Here is a 20,412-nt window from a genome sequence, read left to right on the forward strand (position 1 = left end):
TTTTTTAAAAATGCTTTGAAAGCTCTCAATCATAAACTACACTGTTGCAAACGTTTCACTGACCAAGCAAAGTGACCTATGACCTGTCACAGACACACCAGACCGATGTCACCATTGACTAACCAGAGGCCTGCCACAGTCGTGGCACTTCCCCACCCAGTACGCGGCCCTGTCCCAAAAAGTACGGCCTTTATTCCGGTGCAAAAATCTATTAACAAAAAGAAGCATGGACAAGGTTAAGTCTTCCGAAGCCACTTTGGCGCCTGACTGACAGAGCAGAAACCTAGGCTCTCCTTTGATGGCGACACTTGAGTTGTGCGTTGAAGACGAGCGTCCGCTCACGACCTTTCTCGGCACACACCCCTTTGCCCCCTTCGTCAGCGGAGAAGCGGCGACCTCTCCACCTTCTTCATGGCGAGAAAAAGACGGGATTTTCTCTCCCGGTTCGTCCCTTTCATCACCTGGCTTGTAATTAGCCCGAACCAAGATTTCTTCCTTTTGTCGGCTTTACTCTGCAAGGATAAACGTCTTTTGTGGCTCCTCGCTCACAATTTTTTTCCCCTTTTAACAAGGTTTTTTTTCCCCCTCTCCTAACTAAAAGTGGCTGCATGGGGAGCAGATAACCCAGAGGGAGTTCGTGCCTCCGCCTTTATCTCCCGCCACACAATTAGCCACTCTATCGCTCATCGCCATGATGTCGTTTCTCTTCTTCTTCTCCTTCTCTTACTTTTACAAGGCGCCGGTCTTTTGTCGCCGCTTCCCTTCCGAAAAGTGAAAAAGAAGTGCGTGTTGTTGGTGTGCGAGAAGATAAGATGCTCTCCAACTGAAAGCGTTCCAATTTATCCCTTTTCAAAGCCGTTCTTTTGTTCGATCCTTCACCTGGAAAATGCTGAAAAGACACATTTCATGTATAAAATATGACATTTATAAAATTAAAGCTTTGTAATAAACTCATCACGTTTTCATCAAATAAAAATAGTTGACACCAAAACAAATTGGGCAGAATTTTTTGTTGGCCAACCAATGCATAAATCATACGGCTACAGTTTTTAGTGCCGAATATTTTACATATTCTTATGTCAATGCCTGATTCATACAAATTCAGATATTTTGCAAGAACAATCTACTTCAATCCTTCCTTCAACAGTGTATCGTCACAATTTCTTTAAAAATCCATTCCATAACGTCGAATATCAATTTTTAAACGTGTGTATGTGATTGTGTGTAAGTCTAGGAGAGTGCAATGTATTTATATACTTTTTTTTATATTTTATATTTCACGGTACACTTGGGGGTGGAGGCTCCTGCAAAATCTCGTTGGAACAAGTGTGCAATGACATAATAAATGATAAAGTATTCATTCGTTCATTCATAAAGGACTTCTTGACAATTCAAATGTGCTTACCTTTCATTGCTCCACCACTTATCTGTCACTCACCTCGAACTAACACACCACCGACCAACCAAATACCGGCTATTAACCCCTTAAAGTTAGGAGGGCCCGTCTCTGAGAACTGCCGCTAACATGCCACTGACCAATCAAAAGTCTGCCACCAATCTTCCACCGGCCTCTCACCAAGCTGCCGCTAACATGACACTTTATTCCCACTTCTGTGCACTGACGTCTTAAAATAACCTGGACTGACAAGCAAGAGGGCAGCCATCTTGCGTTGCCACTGTCGCTAAAACTTGAAGCAATGGGAGCCTTGCAAATAACAAACTTCATTGGCTGATATGACCATTCAGAGGATATTTTACGTTTACATTTCAGGGTGATTTATTTATTTATTTTCCCGGATGGGCTTCGCTTTCATTTCCTCCTTCATGGTTCTGATGAACTGAGTCACACTTGGGAGATATAGCTTACGTAATGAGAGAACATGTATAATTGCATTCTTACCGATGAAATGCACATGAATGGCTTTTGTGGTATTTTCGCCGTGGACATAGAAAGTAAGATAAAAAAAGCCGCGGAGGAATCACCGTATTTGAATCATACGCACTTCAACTGTCAACTTAAAATGGCTGCCGGTGGCTTCTGTTCTCACTACAATGAGAAGGCAGCATTACGGGTCCAGGATATTTTAAGACGTCGAGGACGTTAGCAACAAATTAGAGACATGTGCTGACGTGTCTCTAATTTGTTGGCTAACATCCTCGTGACCAACCAACGACTTGCTACCAACCAGTCACTGGCCTGTCAGTCACTGGCTTCAGTTCCGACTACAATGAGAAGGCAGCATTACGGGTCCAGGTTATTTTAAAACGTCAGTCCTTACGTGTCTCTAATTTGTTGCTAACATCCTAGCGACCAACCAACGAATTGCGATAACTAGTCACTGGCCTGCCTCTAACATGCTAATGATTTGCTACTGACATCACTTACCTGTCACTGTCCTGTTGCTTGCATGTAACTGACTAGCACAGGTCTGGCGCCATCATGTCACAAAAACGATAGAGCCAGACTAGCCCCCATTATCTGTCACTAACTTTGTCACTTACATGATAGAAACACCTGCGACCAAACAATTACATTTGTGACTGTTTTCTAATGACATTTCACAAACTTGCTAATGTACCACGAATTACCCACAGTTCTGCCACTGAAATGAAACTGGCCTGTCACAAACGAACCAAACCAACTTGTCACTTGACTGCAATTTACTTGTTGCTTACCCCCCTCACCCTCCGCACTCTTTCATAAGGCCTTGATTCTGCTGCAATGCACTTTCAGTCTCTTTCAAACATATTTGTTGGACTTTCAAGTATATTACAGAACAGCGTAAAGCGTCCAACAACCTTGGCTGAGAGTAAGCAGAGTCACAATTTAATATAAAATGCAATTTCTTCCAGCCAAAATGCCACAATCAAGGCAGTAACATTCAAATAAACATTTTAGTGTGATTTAATAACAACAAAGCCGCTAGCCTCACAGTGACTCTTGAAGAAAAAAAAGACAAAAGAGGCACATTTTTCTCCTTTTTTCAGAAAGCTACTGAGATGCCACTCGACTCCACACTTTTTTGTTCGTACACTTCCAGCCAATAGGTGTCAGTAGTGCGCTCTGAAACCGATTACCAAAACAAATCGAGCAGATGAAAAAGGTAGTTCCAAAATCTGTAGATGAATAATGCTAACGCTTACAACAACGATAGAAACAAAGCAAACATCTTAGAATAAGTTGATTATTATTATTATTATTCAAAAAACTTGCAAACTGTTGCATCTAAATGATCATTTCAATGTCAAAATTTAAATGAAGTGCGGCAAGACTACTATTACCTTTATTTTGACGGCCTAATTTTGGACAGGATGTTACGTCTATAAAGTTCTAGTTATTCTCTCTTAAAAAACAAAACAAAACATTTTTTGTGGTGCCTGAATTGGATTAATTGGATGTACATGATTTTCTATGGGAAATCTTGTTTTGGATTGCACGTGATTTAGTTTTAATCCGAATTTCGAGAACAGATCAATCAAGAAACTTGCTCGACTTGCAATTCACTTTGTCCGATTTTATTCATAATTCTATGTTTACGTATAATGGTTACACAAGCGAGTTGTTATCAGGAAAGTTTGAACGTCTTCGGCTAACGAGCGCGCTGATGATCAAGTTGCGGATTCACGGGGGAATTTAATTAATTAACACTTAAAGGTGGCCTCAAATACTCTCAGGTCCTTAAATCAAGTCAATTAAAGAGCTGGAAGTTAATTAAAAACACATTGACAAGGACACTCGGTGCCTCGTTTTCATGGTTTAAAGCTTTCCAAGTGGTTGCGGGTGGCATCTAAAGTGCAATGTTGATTTGGTCTCCTTTTTCAATGAGCCTTTCAAGAGAAAGCCACCGACATTTATTGCGTCGCCCGGAATGCGTCCCTTATTGGAGCATATTTATTCAGTTTACGTTGAAAAGAATCTGACAGTGACGCAATTCATCGCTGCAGTTTTCTTCTTCTTCTTCTTAATTCAGATTTAAACCTTTTGAGCCACGCACCCCCTTTGGAAGGAATTGCCACATCCAAGCTCATTTTTGTCACGGGCCACATTAAACTAAGTCATGCTTATTTGTACAGCCATGACTCACAGAAAAACGTCTCAAAGGGATTCACAGACCCACAGTTGAAAAGGATCAGTTGATATAAATCCCTCAAGCAGACAAGAAAAACCACAAGACCCCATTTAAAATACAAAAAAAAGGAAATTTGTAAAGAGGTCAAAAGAAGAAAACATGAGATAAATCTGAACAATGTTTCTCTATTCATATTTTTTTGCACATCACTTAAAAATGACAAGAATCACATTGCCCCACTCTAGTGATGCGTGTCACAGTTTGGGAACGAACTGAAAAGCGATCGGATCCCACAAACCGAGACGCAAAACTCTGCAACAAAAATATTTATTGAATAACCAAAAAGCACAGAGAAAGTATCAACGGTAACTGCTGGTCAACAAGAACCAGGAAAAACAATACATTAAAAAAAAAAAAACGCTTGCAAAAGGCAAGGAAATAGTTAATCCGAGAATTCCAACGAAAATGACAACTGTGCGATTCGCAGCGACAAACAAAAACAAGATCAAAGGTTGCGACAATGACTATGATGACAAAATGTGGACCGAGGGAACAGGAACGACTCTGACGAAAGCGAGAGGTGTAGAAAAACAACACTTGAGCAAGAGCAGTACCAAGGTCAATAATCCGACAAGGAACATGATCTTGGCGGTCCTTAGATACATGGCATAATCATGATGAGAATTGCCAGCAGGTGTGAACGCTGTCGTTCTTGTTTTTTTTTAAACACCTGTTGCCCTCAAATCTCTAACATTGAACAGCTTCAAAGTACCGTGACACTTTTTTATTTCTGATGTTGGCTGGTGACACCTGTGTGGCACCTACGGGGGAACTGGATATTTTCCATGTGACTCGCTAAGAACATTCAACCAGAAACCGTTAAAACATTTGAATACCACCTGTTATCACTGCAGGTCTTTGGAGAACGCTCTTTTTCTGTATCGGTTGAAAAATGGACAGAATTAGAGCAGCATAACGCTTTCAGGGACAGCGGTTACTACAGTGGAAAGTTTATCCTGTTATGAGTTGAGTTTAGATGTATAAAACACTAGCTGGTTCGCCGCCCTCCGGGCGGCTCATCAGCTAGTTCCTGCGGAAGGCTGGTAAGGTGGTGGTTCGCCGCCCTCCGGGCGGCTCATCAGCTAGTTCCTGCGGAAGGCTGGTAAGGTGGGCCTTCGGCCCACAAAAGTGTTGTTGCTTGGTTCAACTTTTTGTTCATCTTCATTGCTTATCGCGAAAATAAAGAGATGTTTAGCTCTACTAAATAACTAACAATTTTATTGCAATGCTTGTGGGTAGACAACATTTTTTCGCTAAGATGCCCGCGCGATCGTAGTGAGCCACTGCCTGAGCGGCGCAGTGGCGGCGCGCAGCGGCACGGTGAAGTAGGTACGTTTTGAAAAGGGACAGACGGAAGGACAGACCGCGTGCGGGACGACGCGCAATATATATATAGATGTTGTCATGATTCGGTTTAGGGACCAACAGGTGGCACTGTAGGGCTCCCCTGGCAGCTGCACACCTGTTGGTCATAGGTAATCAGGCTTTTAAAAGGACTCCCAGCCCGAACACTCAGTGTTGGGTCATTGTTGCTTTTGCTACTGTCATGTGTGTTGCTGTTTGCTCCGTGAGTCGTCACCTTACCGTGGTGGAGGGGTTTGTGTGTCCCAATGATCCTAGAAGCTAAGTTGTCTGGGGCTTTATGCCCCTGGCAGGGTCACCCATGGCAAACAGGTTCTAGGTGAGGGGCCAGACAAAGCGCGGCTCAAAAGACCCCAATGACGACAAAAATAAATGGATCTAGGTTTCCCTTGCCCGGACGCGGGTCACCGGGGCCCCCCTCTGGAGCCAGGCCTGGAGGTGGGGCTCGTTGGCAGGCGCCTGGTGGCCGGGCTTACACCCATGGGGCCCGGCCGGGCACAGCCCGAAGAGGCAACGTGGGTCCCCCTTCCCATGGGCTCACCACCCATGAGAGGGGCCAAAGGGGTCGGGTGCAATGCGAGCTGGGCGGCAGCCAAAGGCGGGGACCCTGGCGGTCCGATCCTCGGCTGCAGAAGCTAGCTCTTGGGACATGGAATGTCACCTCTCTGGCAGGGAAGGAGCCCGAGCTGGTGTGTGAGGCAGAGAATTTCCGACTGGATATAGTCGGACTTGCCTCCACACACAGCCTGGGTTCTGGTACCAGTTCTCTCGAGAGGGGTTGGACTCTCTTCCACTCTGGAGTTGCTCACGGTGAGAGGCGCAGAGCAGGTGTGGGCATACTCATTGCCCCCCGGCTCAGTGCCTGTACATTGGGGTTCACACCGGTAGACGAGAGGGTTGCCTCCCTCCGCCTTCGGGTGGGTGGACGGGTCCTGACTGTTGTTTGTGCATATGCACCAAACAGCAGCTCAGCATACCCACCCTTTTTGGAGTCCTTGGAGGGTGTGCTGGAGAGTACTCCTGCTGGGGACTCCATTGTTCTGCTGGGGGACTTCAATGCTCACGTGGGCAATGACAGTGATACCTGGAGGGGCGTGATTGGGAGGAACGGCCCCCCCGATCAAAACCCGAGTGGTGTTTTGTTATTGGACTTCTGTGCTCGCCACGGATTGTCCATAACGAACACCTTGTTCAAACATAAGGGTGTCCATATGTGCACTTGGCACCAGGACACCCTAGGCCGCAGTTCGATGATCGACTTTGTAGTTGTATCATCGGATTTGCGGCCGCATGTTCTGGACACTCGGGTGAAGAGAGGGGCGGAGCTGTCAACTGATCACCACCTGGTGGTGAGTAGGCTCCGATGGTGGGGGAAGATGCCGGTCCGTCCTGGCAGACCCAAACGTATAGTGAGGGTTTGTTGGGAGCGTCTGGCGGAATCCCCTGTCAGAAGGAGTTTCAACTCCCACCTCCGACAGAGCTTTTCCCATGTTCCGGGGGAGACGGGGGACATTGAGTCCGAGTGGACCATGTTCCGTGCCTCTATTGTTGAGGCGGCCAATCTGAGTTGTGGCCGTAAGGTGGTTGGTGCCTGTCGTGGCGGCAATCCTCGTACTCGCTGGTGGACACCAGCAGTAAGGGATGCCGTCAAGCTGAAGAAGGAGTCCTATCGAGCCTTTATGGCCTGTGGGACCCCAGAGGCAGCTGACGGGTATCGACTGGCCAAGCGGACCGCGGCTTCGGTGGTCGCCGAGGCAAAAACCCGAGCGTGGGAAGAGTTCGGTGAGGCCATGGAAGCCGACTTCCGGACGGCTTCGAGGAAATTCTGGTCCACCATCCGACGTCTCAGGAGGGGGAAGCAGTGCACCACTAACACTGTGTACAGTGGGGATGGGGCGCTGCTGACTTCGACTCGGGACGTTGTGAACCGGTGGGCAGAGTACTTCGAAGACCTCCTCAACTCCACCAACACGCCTTCCTTTGAGGAAGCAGAGCCTGGGGACTCTGAGGTGGGCTCTCCTATCTCTGTGGTTGAAGTCACCGATGTGGTTAAAAAGCTCCTCGGTGGCAAGGCCCCAGGGGTGGATGAGATCCGCCCGGAGTTCCTCAAGGCTCTGGATGTTGTGGGGCTGTCCTGGTTGACACGCCTCTACAGCATCGCGTGGTCAACAGGGAGAGTGCCTCTGGATTGGCAGACCGGGGTGGTAGTCCCTCTTTTTAAAAAGGGGGACCGGAGGGTGTGTTCCAACTACAGAGGGATCACACTCCTCAGCCTCCCTGGTAAGGTCTATTCAGGGGTGCTGGAGAGGAGGGTCCGTCAGGAAGTCGAGCCTCAGATTGAGGAGGAGCAGTGTGGTTTTCGTCCCGGCCGTGGAACAGTGGACCAGCTCTACACCCTTAGCAGGGTCCTTGAGGGTATGTGGGAATTCGCCCAACCAGTCTACATGTGTTTTGTGGACTTGGAGAAGGCATTTGACCGTGTCCCTCGGGGAGTTCTGTGGGGGGTGCTTCGTGGGTATGGCGTACCGAACCCCCTGATACGGGCTGTTCGGTCACTATACCACCGATGTCAGAGTTTGGTTCGCATTGCCGGCAATAAGTCGGAACCGTTTCCAGTGGGGGTAGGACTCCGCCAAGGCTGCCCTTTGTCGCCGATTCTGTTCATAACCTTTATGGACAGAATTTCTAGGCGCAGCCGAAGCGTTGAGGGAGTCTGTTTTGGGGGCCTCAGTATTACATCCCTGCTTTTTGCAGATGATGTGGTGCTGTTGGCTCCTTCAAACGGGGCTCTACAACTCTCACTGGAGCGTTTCGCAGCCGAGTGTGAAGCGGTTGGGATGAAAATCAGCACCTCCAAATCTGAAACCATGGTCCTCAGTCGGAAAAGGGTGGATTGCCCCCTCCGGGTCGGGGAGGAGATATTACCCCAAGTGGAGGAGTTTAAGTATCTTGGGGTCTTGTTCACGAGTGAGGGCAGGAGGGAGCGAGAGATCGACAGGCGGATCGGTGCAGCGTCTGCTGTGATGCGGACGTTGTATCGGTCTGTCGTGGTAAAGAAGGAGCTGAGCCAAAGGGCGAAGCTCTCAATTTACCGGTCGATCTACGTCCCAACCCTCATCTATGGCCACGAGCTATGGGTCGTGACCGAAAGAACGAGATCCCGGATACAAGCGGCCGAAATGAGTTTTCTCCGCAGGGTGTCCGGGCTCTCCCTTAGAGATAAGGTGAGGAGCTCGGTCATCCGGGAGGGGCTCAGAGTCGAGCCCCTTCTCCTCCACATCGAGAGGAGCCAGATGAGGTGGCTTGGGCATCTGATTCGGATGCCTCCTGAGCGCCTCCCTGGTGAGGTGTTCCGGGCATGTCCCACCGGGAGGAGACCCCGAGGAAGACCCAGGACACGCTGGAGAGACTACGTCACCCAGCTGGCTTGGGAACGCCTCGGAATCCCCCGGGGAGAGCTGGAAGAAGTAGCTAGGGAGAGGGAAGTCTGGGCTTCCCTGCTAAAGCTGTTGCCCCCGCGACCCGGCCCCGGATAAGCGGTAGATGATGGATGGATGGATGGATGTTTGCTCTTAGTTTCTGTCATGTTTAGTTCATTGTTATGTGTATGTAGCTTTAGTCATGGTTTTTGTTTAATACTTTGGACTTTGTGTGTTTGGGATTTAGTTTTCTTTGTTTTAAAAGAAAACTAAATCCCTCCTGCCTGCTTTTTGGGGTCCACCACCACATCGCAACATGACACATATATCATTTACAAAATGACCAAACCTCAGGCAGCAAAACTGAATGGGGTGGTACAAATTTAGTTACATTAAGAATACAGTGCACTCCGCTTAATAGAACACCGGTTAATAGAGTAATCCGCTTAATAGAGCAAAAGGCTCTGGAACCGATTTGCCTAATGCAATTTCCTATAAAGATACTCCGCTTAGTAGAACAGATCTCCGCTTAATAGAACAGGCCGTAAGCAATGAACATTGTAAACTAGTGGTTTTCGAAGTGTAGCTATCGCGATACTGTACCACTATCGCGAGAAAACGCGGTGGTTCTAGCCGTATACAGTAACAGGTAGCACGCGTCACTCCACACATAGACACACGCACGTCACAATGGCTTCAACTTCATTCAAGAGACGAGAGAGAGACGAAGTGTAGCTATCGCGATACTGTACCACTATCGCGAGAAAACGCGGTAGTTCTAGCCGTATACAGTAACAGGTAGCACGCGTCACTCCACAGATAGACACACGCACGTCACAATGGCTTCAACTTCATTCAAGAGACGAGGGCTATCACCTGCGGATAAGAAGGACATACTCAGACGATACGATGCATTGCCGGATTCTCAGAAGGTACGCCCGCGGTTTCCAGGACTTCCCTCTTATCCAGCGCATTGAGAGGGAAGTCAACCGCAAAATTACGGACTCCTGTTTCCAGACAAAAGTAACGAAATTTTTCTCGTGATTTGAGATGTTTGACTGAAGTTGATTAAAGTTGTTGTTTTGTTGTTTGATTAAAGATATGGACGTCCACAGTCGAAATATCTCTTCTAACTCGTCAGCAGGGGTTTTTCTGCGTGCATAACTTGGTCGTCGACGTGTCTGAAGGTGTACCTAATAAAGTGTCTCCGGTTAATAGAAACCCCGCTTAGTAGAACAGAAGCGCTTCGGCCCAATGGTGTTCTATTAAGCGGAGTGCACTGTATTATTTTTTTTCTTGTGCCCCTCACTCTGGCTGCCACTACGCACTCTTACAAAATTCTTTGAAATGGGATTTTCCTTTCATTCTTTCAGTTGGACCCAACAGGGTGAGTTTAAATATTCAGAAAAAAAAAATTGACACCAACACTAAGCTTGGACACGCCAACAAAGTAAGATATGAAACACGACAGTGGATGCCAAAAGAGCATGTGTAGGAAAAGGTCGCCCCATTCATTATCAATAAACGGCTGACTGAAGGACGGATGACATTGACATGGCAACACATACAGGCTGGAATATGATTGGATTTAAACAAAAAAAAGTGCTTCCAAATTTGCAGAAGCGACTGCTGGGAATAAATGACCGCAACGGTGAAAAAATGTCCGTGTTGATCTCGTGCTCGCGGTTGTTTTGGAGGCGTTGGCCGTCTATGATTTGTTTTCAACGCCACGAGCAGCCGCTCTTTCTCGCCGTTTCATCATCATCGCTTGTCGCTAAATTACAGCAGATGAGAGGAGGCTAGCGTCCCGGGAGTACGGGCTGGCCTTTGGGCCGATGTGTTGTCGTGGCGACGTGCCGTCATTTCTGTTTGTGCTTCTTCATGAGGCTTCCCCCACGCTTAAAGGCCTCAACTGAGTAAACTGTTGCCAGACCGCTTCATCTGGATTAATCGTGTATTACTCACCGTGACTCACTACAATTTCCCCAATAATGCACTGCAGGCCTAATTTAGTAAACTTCCAGATAGCAGATTGTGCTAAATTGTATGCTCGCTCAATCTGACTGATTGTTGTGAATGAACATCAACGTTAGCTTTATGCTAGCTTTAGGCTAGTCCCCTTACCACTCGTCTTGATACTGAAACACTTTGAAGCCCATTTTTCTTGAAATGGGGTTGAACACATTTAAAACGGGTTTAAAGATGTGTTTCAAATTGTGATTAATTAAAAAATCAAAATTGACTTGATACATTCCAACGTCTTAATAAGTGGATATCAATGTGGTTTTTTTTAAAGATACCATTGTTTTTCACTGTTAAAATGTTTTGAACATTGTGTTTTGATATGTTTCAGTGCATTTGAAAGTTTTTCTCCAGCAGCTCACCAAGTTGGCTCACGCAGCGCTTCAAGTAGCCGCGAGCCGTAAGAGAATGACGGCGCCCCGCAGATCTTCTGGCGCGCCTGAAAATAAGTATCAGAAAGAATCATGAAAATGCATCAAAACTTGAAATGAAATTTAATCGGATTTGCCGGGCATCAAACCGACCGTCGATGAGATTGCGGCGTTTCTTTGAGGTGTGAATTTAGCAAAAGTCAACATCATCTTGCTGTGTGAGACGTGAAGTGTCGGGCAAAAAATAAAAAATAAAACGGCTGCTAAAATATTTAAGACAGCTGGAGGCAAAATAAGAGAGTGCACCGCCTTCGTTTTTAAAGGAGCGGCGGCTAACGTTAGCAACATCTGAGGCGGGACGGACATCATGTTTTTCATGAAGAATAGCTTCCTTTTGATTGACAGCTCACACAAGAATTAATTTGTGTACAAGACCATCCCGGACATAAAAACAGCACTGTATTGTGTAAAAACGTCATAAGAGAGAGAAACATTTATAAAGTGGCTGTACCTGGTTACTGAGGCCTCAAAAAAGAAGCAAAGGGTTGATAATCCAAATGAATCTTTCTCACTGACTCGGTGCATGTCTGCATGTCTGCCTGCTGTTCCTCTACCATCCTGTTGGGGGCACTGTGGGTCTTTGGGTCCAATGGAAGAAGGAGAGCATCTTTCGCAGGCCTGACCGTTTGATTCCACAACTAACACACTGTATGAATACACTGATTGTCACTGTATAACTCCCTCACTAATACGCACCAAGCACAGTGTATGTATGACTCCCCCCAAAATCAGAGACTAACTAAAGAGACTAAAGACTCCAACTGCTCACCACAAAGACTGTGCTCATTGGTCGGCACCATCACAGCACACTGTATGGACTCCACGCAAATTAATATACAGTAAGACTCACTTGCCAATGCACTATATGACTCCCTCACCAGTAAAAAGTCGGGCTACCTCATCAATGACCTGTTTGACTCCCTCACGTATCCAGTATGACTCCCTAACGAAAACACAATATGACACCCTCGCTAATAGACTGTATGACTCCCTTACTAATACACTGTGTGACCCCCCGCTCACTCACTCAATCAACATTGATTTTCATACACCATAATACACTGCATGACTCCCTTGCTAATGTTCAGCGTGACTTCATAGCGACCACACGTCCTGACTCCCTCACGAATACTATGTACTCAACCTGACTCCCTAACTAATACTCTGTATGACTCCCTCACTAATGTCCTGTATGACTTCCTAACTATTACACAGAATAACTCACTTGTGAATACACTCCACAACCCCCAACTAGTTTGATAATACACCCTATGAATGCCTCGCTAATACATTGTATGACTCCCTCAGTCACTGAGGAAGATTGATTTTGATACATTTTTATACACAGTATGACTTCTTCATTCACACGTTGTATAATTCAGTCACGAGTACACGGGTTTACTACCCAGACACTGTCTAACTCCCAAAATAATGCACTGTATGATTCCCTTGCTAATGCACGCGATGACTCCACCACTAATACACAGTATGACTCCCTCACCAATACACTCCATGACTCCCTGACTAGCATACTGCATGACCCTGTCACTAATTCACAATACGACTGCTTCACCGATACACTGCACGACTCCCTTGCTAATACGCTATATGGCTCCGCCGCTCCTCAAATGTCGCATTATTAAAAAGACACAAAGCTTTGCGCTCGAGTGCCGTGATTACAGCAAATCTGAACCACCAGCGCCAGCAGCAGCAGGAGCAAGATCCTTTCATCCCATTTAAACGACACAACACAACGCAGAAACACAACAACGCAATTAGCATCCGTGCTAATGATGCTAACAAGCCAGGGCTCATTAGCGCTTGTATCCGCATCCTGTCGATGAAAGCAAAAAAAAAACAACCAACCCCCCCCCAAGATATTTATGGAGAGTCAAGCCTTGCAGTTTGTCTCATGATGCACACACGCGCGCACACACACTTTCAGACTAACTGTGAATCGTACAATCCTCCATATATCAGTGAATTATTACACATCGTTCTATCCTCTCCACGCATCAATTTTTCCTCTCATTCACTCATATCATACCATCATCCCTCCTTTTATTCCTACATCTGTTTATTAATTTGTCACTCTCAATTCATTTATATCATCATGAATTCATTGATCAATTTGTCTGCCTTTCATTCATTCGTTCATTCATTCATCTGGACAGCAGGCATGCATTTGCTTTTTATTTCAACCATCCTTACTTTCCATCCTTCTGTCATCTATGAATTCGGTCAAATCTGTTCAGTCATTCATGCATTATATTCATCCGTTCATTCTTTCTATTACAGTGCACTCCGCTTAATAGAACACCATTGGGCCGAAGCGCTTCTGTTCTACTAAGCGGGGTTTCTATTAACCGGAGACACTTTATTAGGTACACCTTCAGACACGTCGACGACCAAGTTATGCACGCAGAAAAACCCCTGCTGACGAGTTAGAAGAGATATTTCGACTGTGGACGTCCATATCTTTAATCAAACAACAAAACAACAACTTTAATCAACTTCAGTCAAACATCTCAAATCACGAGAAAAATTTCGTTACTTTTGTCTGGAAACAGGAGTCCGTAATTTTGCGGTTGACTTCCCTCTCAATGCGCTGGATAAGAGGGAAGTCCTGGAAACCGCGGGCGTACCTTCTGAGAATCCGGCAATGCATCGTATCGTCTGAGTATGTCCTTCTTATCCGCAGGTGATAGCCCTCGTCTCTTGAATGAAGTTGAAGCCATTGTGACGTGCGTGTGTCTATCTGTGGAGTGACGCGTGCTACCTGTTACTGTATACGGCTAGAACTACCGCGTTTTCTCGCGATAGTGGTACAGTATCGCGATAGCTACACTTCGTCTCTCTCTCGTCTCTTGAATGAAGTTGAAGCCATTGTGACGTGCGTGTGTCTATGTGTGGAGTGACGCGTGCTACCTGTTACTGTATACGGCTAGAACTACCGCGTTTTCTCGCGATAGTGGTACAGTATCGCGATAGCTACACTTCGAAAACCACTAGTTTACAATGTTCATTGCTTACGGCCTGTTCTATTAAGCGGAGATCTGTTCTACTAAGCGGAGTATCTTTATAGGAAATTGCATTAGGCAAATCTGTTCCAGAGCCTTTTGCTCTATTAAGCGGATTACTCTATTAACCGGTGTTCTATTAAGCGGAGTGCACTGTATCTTATTTTCCTTCCGTCCATCTGTCAGCTTTTGCTAGATTATTATCAGTATCCGGTCCTTTGACTATCATTCATTCATCTTGCCATCTCACCTCATCCATTCCTCTGTCCTATCATTAATTCATTTATTCATGTATTTTTTTCAAAATACCATTTCTCTTTTCAAAATGAACGCAGCAAAACTAAACAGTTGACAGAAAAAGTTGACGAGGGATCAACATATACAGGACTCTATTACTCTCTACCACTGGAGATGGATGCTGAAAACAAATTCCTTTAATGTGTGTGTGTGGGGCGGGGGGCATTGTAAATAGCCTGATAAAAGCTTTTTTTTTTTTTTGTAGCCTGAAAGAAAACAAAGCTGAGATTCTCACAAAGATTCTCCTGTGCGGTGAAACTTTTTCATGAAACACATTTGTGTATTTGTCGTGTATTTTGTTTGGTGTCAGGTCGTCGTGCTGGTAAGCCATCAGAAGGCGTCTCCCTCATCCTCGTCATCTTCATCATCGAGAAAAAGCAGACCAACGGGTTGCACGGTGGTTTTGATAAGAGCAAAAACGGAAGTTCCAGGAGGGAAAAAGACATTGTCTTCTACCCGGTCGAGAATCACAAAATGAAAAATAAAAATTTGGGTGGGGGTGGCCCGGTGAATGAGTGGTTAGCATGTCGACCTCACAGTGTGGAGGGTTCGATTCCAGCTCCGGTCTTCCTGTGTAGAGTTTGCATTTACCCCCGTGCCTGCGTGGGTTTTCTCCGGGTACTCCAGTTTCCTCTCACATTCCAAAAAAAAGCATGGCAGGCTGATTGAACACTCAAGATTGTCCCTAGGTGTGAGTGTGAGCGCGGATGGTTGTTCATCTCAGTGTGCCCTGCGATTGGCTGGCAACCGGTTCAGAGTTCATCTCAGTTCATGTTCATCAATTCATTCTCCTGCTCATCCACCCATCCAGCAGCAATTTGTTTTTCTGGCTCTCAACATCCATTCACTTGTGTAGCTCCTCTGCAAACTAATTTGGCCTTGGCAAAGGTCTCCTGTATCCTTTTGCCACGCTGGAGGGAGAATGGAAGTGGTCGCGGTGCCACTTTGAAGCACTGAAAACCGCCGCGCCGTCATGACCTGTCACTCTTCCAACATTAAATATCTTTCAAACCAGGGGCATTACTACATTCCAGCACAAAGGCATTTGGGAATTATTCCAAATATTATCATCCCGAATGCACATTTCCCCGCTTCGTGGGCTTGACTGACATGCATTCGGAAGACATTTTTATTCAAATAACGTCATTCAAGTGCAATTATGAACATACTTTATGCAAAAAGAGTTTGCATAAGAGCCGCGGGCAGGCGCTGATGAAATAAATAAAAAAACAAATCAGCGTAAAAATGTACAAAATGAGCAAGGACAGGAAATGATGCTGGAAGCTGTTTAATCTGCTGCGGATCACACTTGTGCTGTCAGCGTCCATCTGCTGTGCGTACACACACGCGCACACACACTCACACACACACACACGCATGCACGCACAAGTCATGCGTTCCATGATCAGCACTATAAAGGCAGATTTTGTGTGATTTTTTTCCTGACAAAGTAAGGAGGCTGCACTCACGCCAGCTGTTCATGAAATAAATTAACTCCTTGAAGTCAATAAACACTATTTTTTTACTTCTACTCAGGACAAGCATCATCAGACATTTCAACTTTTATGTACATTCATTCATTCATTCATTCATTCATCTTCCAAGCCGCTTGATCCTCACTAGGGTCGCGGGGGGTGCTGGAGCCTATCCCAGCTGTCTTCGGGCAGTAGGCGGGGGACACCCTGTACAGTAAATAATTAAAGTTTGTTGATGTTGTCATTCTAGCGCTAAATGACCAGACACGAGGTGTCCCAATACTTTTGACGATATTTTGGTTTCACTTCCTGAGTGTTCTAATACCTTTGTCCACATCTTCAATTTTATGTATTCTCACACTTGAGTCCACAATTTTATTATTATATATTTTTTACAGTTCCCACACATGCTAGTATTCGTGTGGACATATAATTCCACTTCCTCTGTGTCCCAATAATTTGGACATTTTCTTTTTACTCCCCATGTCTCCCACTGCTTTTGGAATTTTCTTTTCACTTCCCTTCAGTGCCAATACTTTGGACGTTTTCATCTGACCGTCAACGTGTCCCCAATACCTTGGACATTTCCTTTTGTTTTCCCAAGTGTCCCAATACTTTTGACACTGTCTTTCCGCTTCCCAGGTGTCCCAATAATTTTCAGTTTTTTCAGTTTCTTTGTGTCCAAATAATTTTGACATTAGCTCTACTTCCCATGTGTCCAAACACTTTCCCCCCCCCCATTTCTTCTGTGTCCCAATACTTTTGACATTTTCATTTCACTTCCCATCAGCCCCGAAACATTTCCTTTCCTTTTCACATGCTCTGTGTTTCAATATTTTAATGGCTTTTTTGCTGTATGTGTCTCACGACTCTTCCCGCCCAACACACACTTTTACTTTTTACTTCCTGTGTGTGCCAATACTTTTGTTCAAAATTTATTGACCTCCCAACAACGGCAACAACGCGAAAGCTCTTCATCCGAGATGAAGAGGCTTCGCTCGGACATCTCCCACTCGACGTGGCGGAGAAGGCATCTCTCATTTTATTGGGAATAATCCCAACACGCAGGCGCATGCACGCACTCTCTCTCACACACACACACACACACACACACACACACACACACACAAACACACACACACAGTAGCAGCGATGCCAAGCCAGGGCGTGAAATGAGATTCTCGTGGATGAGAGCTGCTCTTTGTGATCGTAGAGGGGCCTCCGCTGCGCATACACAGTGTGTGTGTGTGTGTGTGTGTGTGTGTGAGAGTGCGTGTCAGAGAGACTCTCACACACACACAAATGAAAAATGAGACAACCACTTCTTTTTTCCTCTGAAGGCTCTCTGGATGTTGAGCGACTCCACTGTTTCCACGGCAACGGTAGCCCATTTACTCCCTATGGCGAGTGCGTGAGTGTGTGTGTGTTTGTGTGTGAGTTTGTGTGTGACTGTCACGCTGCATCCCTTTGCGCCGAGTGTATACTGTATTTTTATATTTACGTGTGTGTATGTGTGATAACATGTCCGGACGGAGGGTCCCCGTGGCTCCCATGGCCTCAACAATAAATGACCGCCCATGTGTTGCACACCCCCGCGCACCACCCGCCTGCCTCCAGAAAACCAACAATAACTAAAATGTATGTGCGGGCAAGCGTCCCAAGCAGATGTTTTGGCCATGTTTGTTATGTCAGTCAACTCGGTAGCGCCACCTCCCAGTTGCGAGGGGAACCCGACGATGAGGACGACGGCGGCGGCTGCCAGAAGCAGATAGCAGAGAGCAAACAAGTCAGGGCTTCGCTGTGCACAGTGCTAATTAAAAATAGAAACAAAAAGTTTAAAGTACAAGAATAAATCAATTCAAGTTCAAATGGAAACTGGGCGGTGCGGCAGACGGACGACTCGATACGAGCGAAAAGGGTTTGTCGGAAATTGCCGCCCACGCACCCAAAGCCAAAACTCAAATGTTCCACAGTGAGGTCACGTCCATCTGTCCTGCATACAGAGTTCAAATGTGGTTGCGATCAAACTTTGTTGGGCAAGTTCGTCTTTGGGGGAAGTCTCGGGAGAGCCAGATCGAGCCCAAAGTGGCTACTTTGAACCGAAATGGCTGACTTCCTGAGTCTTTTCGGGCATTGCTTCTCGGGACTCTTTTCTGCATCTACTCAATGGAAATGATCATCAAATTTCATGTTGCTAAGTCGAAATGGCTTCAGGGGCTTAATTCTTATTTATTTATTTTTTAACAGTCCAGTGGCATACAACTGAACCAATTTATCCTATTTATGCCACTTCAAAGCAACATGGCATACTTCCCAAGTCTTTTTAGGCTCTGCTTCCTGAGACATTTTTGTTGCTCTGCTCATGAGAGACAACTTTCATGGTGCGCTCTATATATATATATATATATATATATATATATATATATATATATATATATATAGGCCCGGTAGTCGAGTGGTTAGCACGTCGGCTTCACAGTGCAGAGGTACCGGGTTCGATTCCAGCTTCGGCCTCCCTGTGTGGAGTTTGCATGTTCTCCCCGGGCCTGCGTGGGTTTTCTCCGGGTGCTCCGGTTTCCTCCCACATTCCAAAAACATGCAGGCTGATTGGACGCTCTAAATTGTCCCTAGGTGTGAGTGTGAGTGTGGGTGCGAATGGTTGTTCGTTTCTGTGTGCCCTGCGATTGGCTGGCAACCGATTCAGGGTGTCCCCCGCCTACTGCCCGAAGACAGCTGGGATAGGCTCCAGCAACAACCGCGACCCTAGTGAGGATCAAGCGGCTCGGAAGATGAATGAATAAATATATATATATATATATATATATACATACACACACACACCTGGTGCTGAAGTAAACGCACAGCAGGAACATTTTCACTCGCTTTTTGCAGTTTCTTTTATTTCTTTGTTTGCTGGCATGGACGAGAAGGTCGATTGGCGATCAACTCTCCTGAAACACTTCACCTGAAATGTCCTTTAAGTGGATTGCTTTGAAACGAGATAATGAAGAAATGTCACAACATACACCCACGCTCACACCGAGTGTGTAATTGTGCAAAAGTTAGTGTCTGACCTTCAGAGCCAAGACAATAAAAAAAGGTTGTTTTTTTCTCTCTCTCTCCCCCTCTCTCACTTACACACACACACACACACACACAAACACACACACTTGGTTGCGTTATAATTTTTATACTCCACTTTCTGAATCCGAATACTGTTAAGTCTTTCTCGCGCGCTTCACACTAATGGCTGCAATTTGAATTGAGCTCACAGGGGGCAATGTTGCACGCAGCACACTAGTAAATAAATAAAATAAATACAACACATGAATTAAAAAAAAAACCAAGATAACACACACACACACACTCAGTGTAAAAATACACACGTCCGAGAACCAAATGAAACTTCCTCAAATATGACAAACTCACAATCTGCACACACACACACACACACACACACTTGGTTGTGTTATCAATTTTAAACTCCCTTTTCAAAAGGAAAACCAAGCATTGATGCTAATGGTGAACGTTAGCAGGTCTCACGAGACATGAGACAGTGAGAAAGCAGCAGTACATAACAGGTGTCTAAAGTTTGAGCACCGCCCGCAATTCTTGTGATGATAAAGCGGATCGGAAAATCGATGAATGAATGGATGGATGAACTATTTGTATGTTAAATAATACATCCAAAGCTACAAATTACAGAATATTTATTGCGAAATAAACCACACTTTTATTTGTTGTTAGTATTCCTTAATTATTCAAATCACAACATTTCTAATAAATCGAAACGTTTGAAATCCAAATCAGAGCAACTGTGGTGGTGTTTGCAAAAATGAAAGCGGAATTAAAAGTGGAAGCGGTCGTCAATGTCACAAAGTAATCAAATAAAGCAACACGCGTCACCAGAGGAAACAATCTTCATTCTCGTCATCATCCTCTTCGAATTTGCATATGCCCAGTATGGTCACAGCGCCCGCGTCCCAGTCGCTTCCTGGATTCCAAGCGCCTAACGACGGCTGTTGTTTTCTGCGGAGGCGAGCTGGCAGCTTTTTGTCGCTAATAACGTTCTCGGCGCTGACGTGTCGCCGAGCGCCTCTTCGCCCTCGTCTCCCTCATCGCTGGCGGCTGCCATGTTGGAAGGAGCGCCGCCAGGGCCTGGCAGCTGATTTATTTGAATTATTGTCAGCGTCGCCCGCCTCGCCGTCCGGGCAGGCCTGACGGCTGACACCCGTTTGTCAATCTCGCCGCCAATT

This window comes from Hippocampus zosterae, chromosome 1 (genome assembly GCF_025434085.1).
Source record: "Hippocampus zosterae strain Florida chromosome 1, ASM2543408v3, whole genome shotgun sequence".
Taxonomy (NCBI): Eukaryota; Metazoa; Chordata; class Actinopteri; order Syngnathiformes; family Syngnathidae; genus Hippocampus; species Hippocampus zosterae.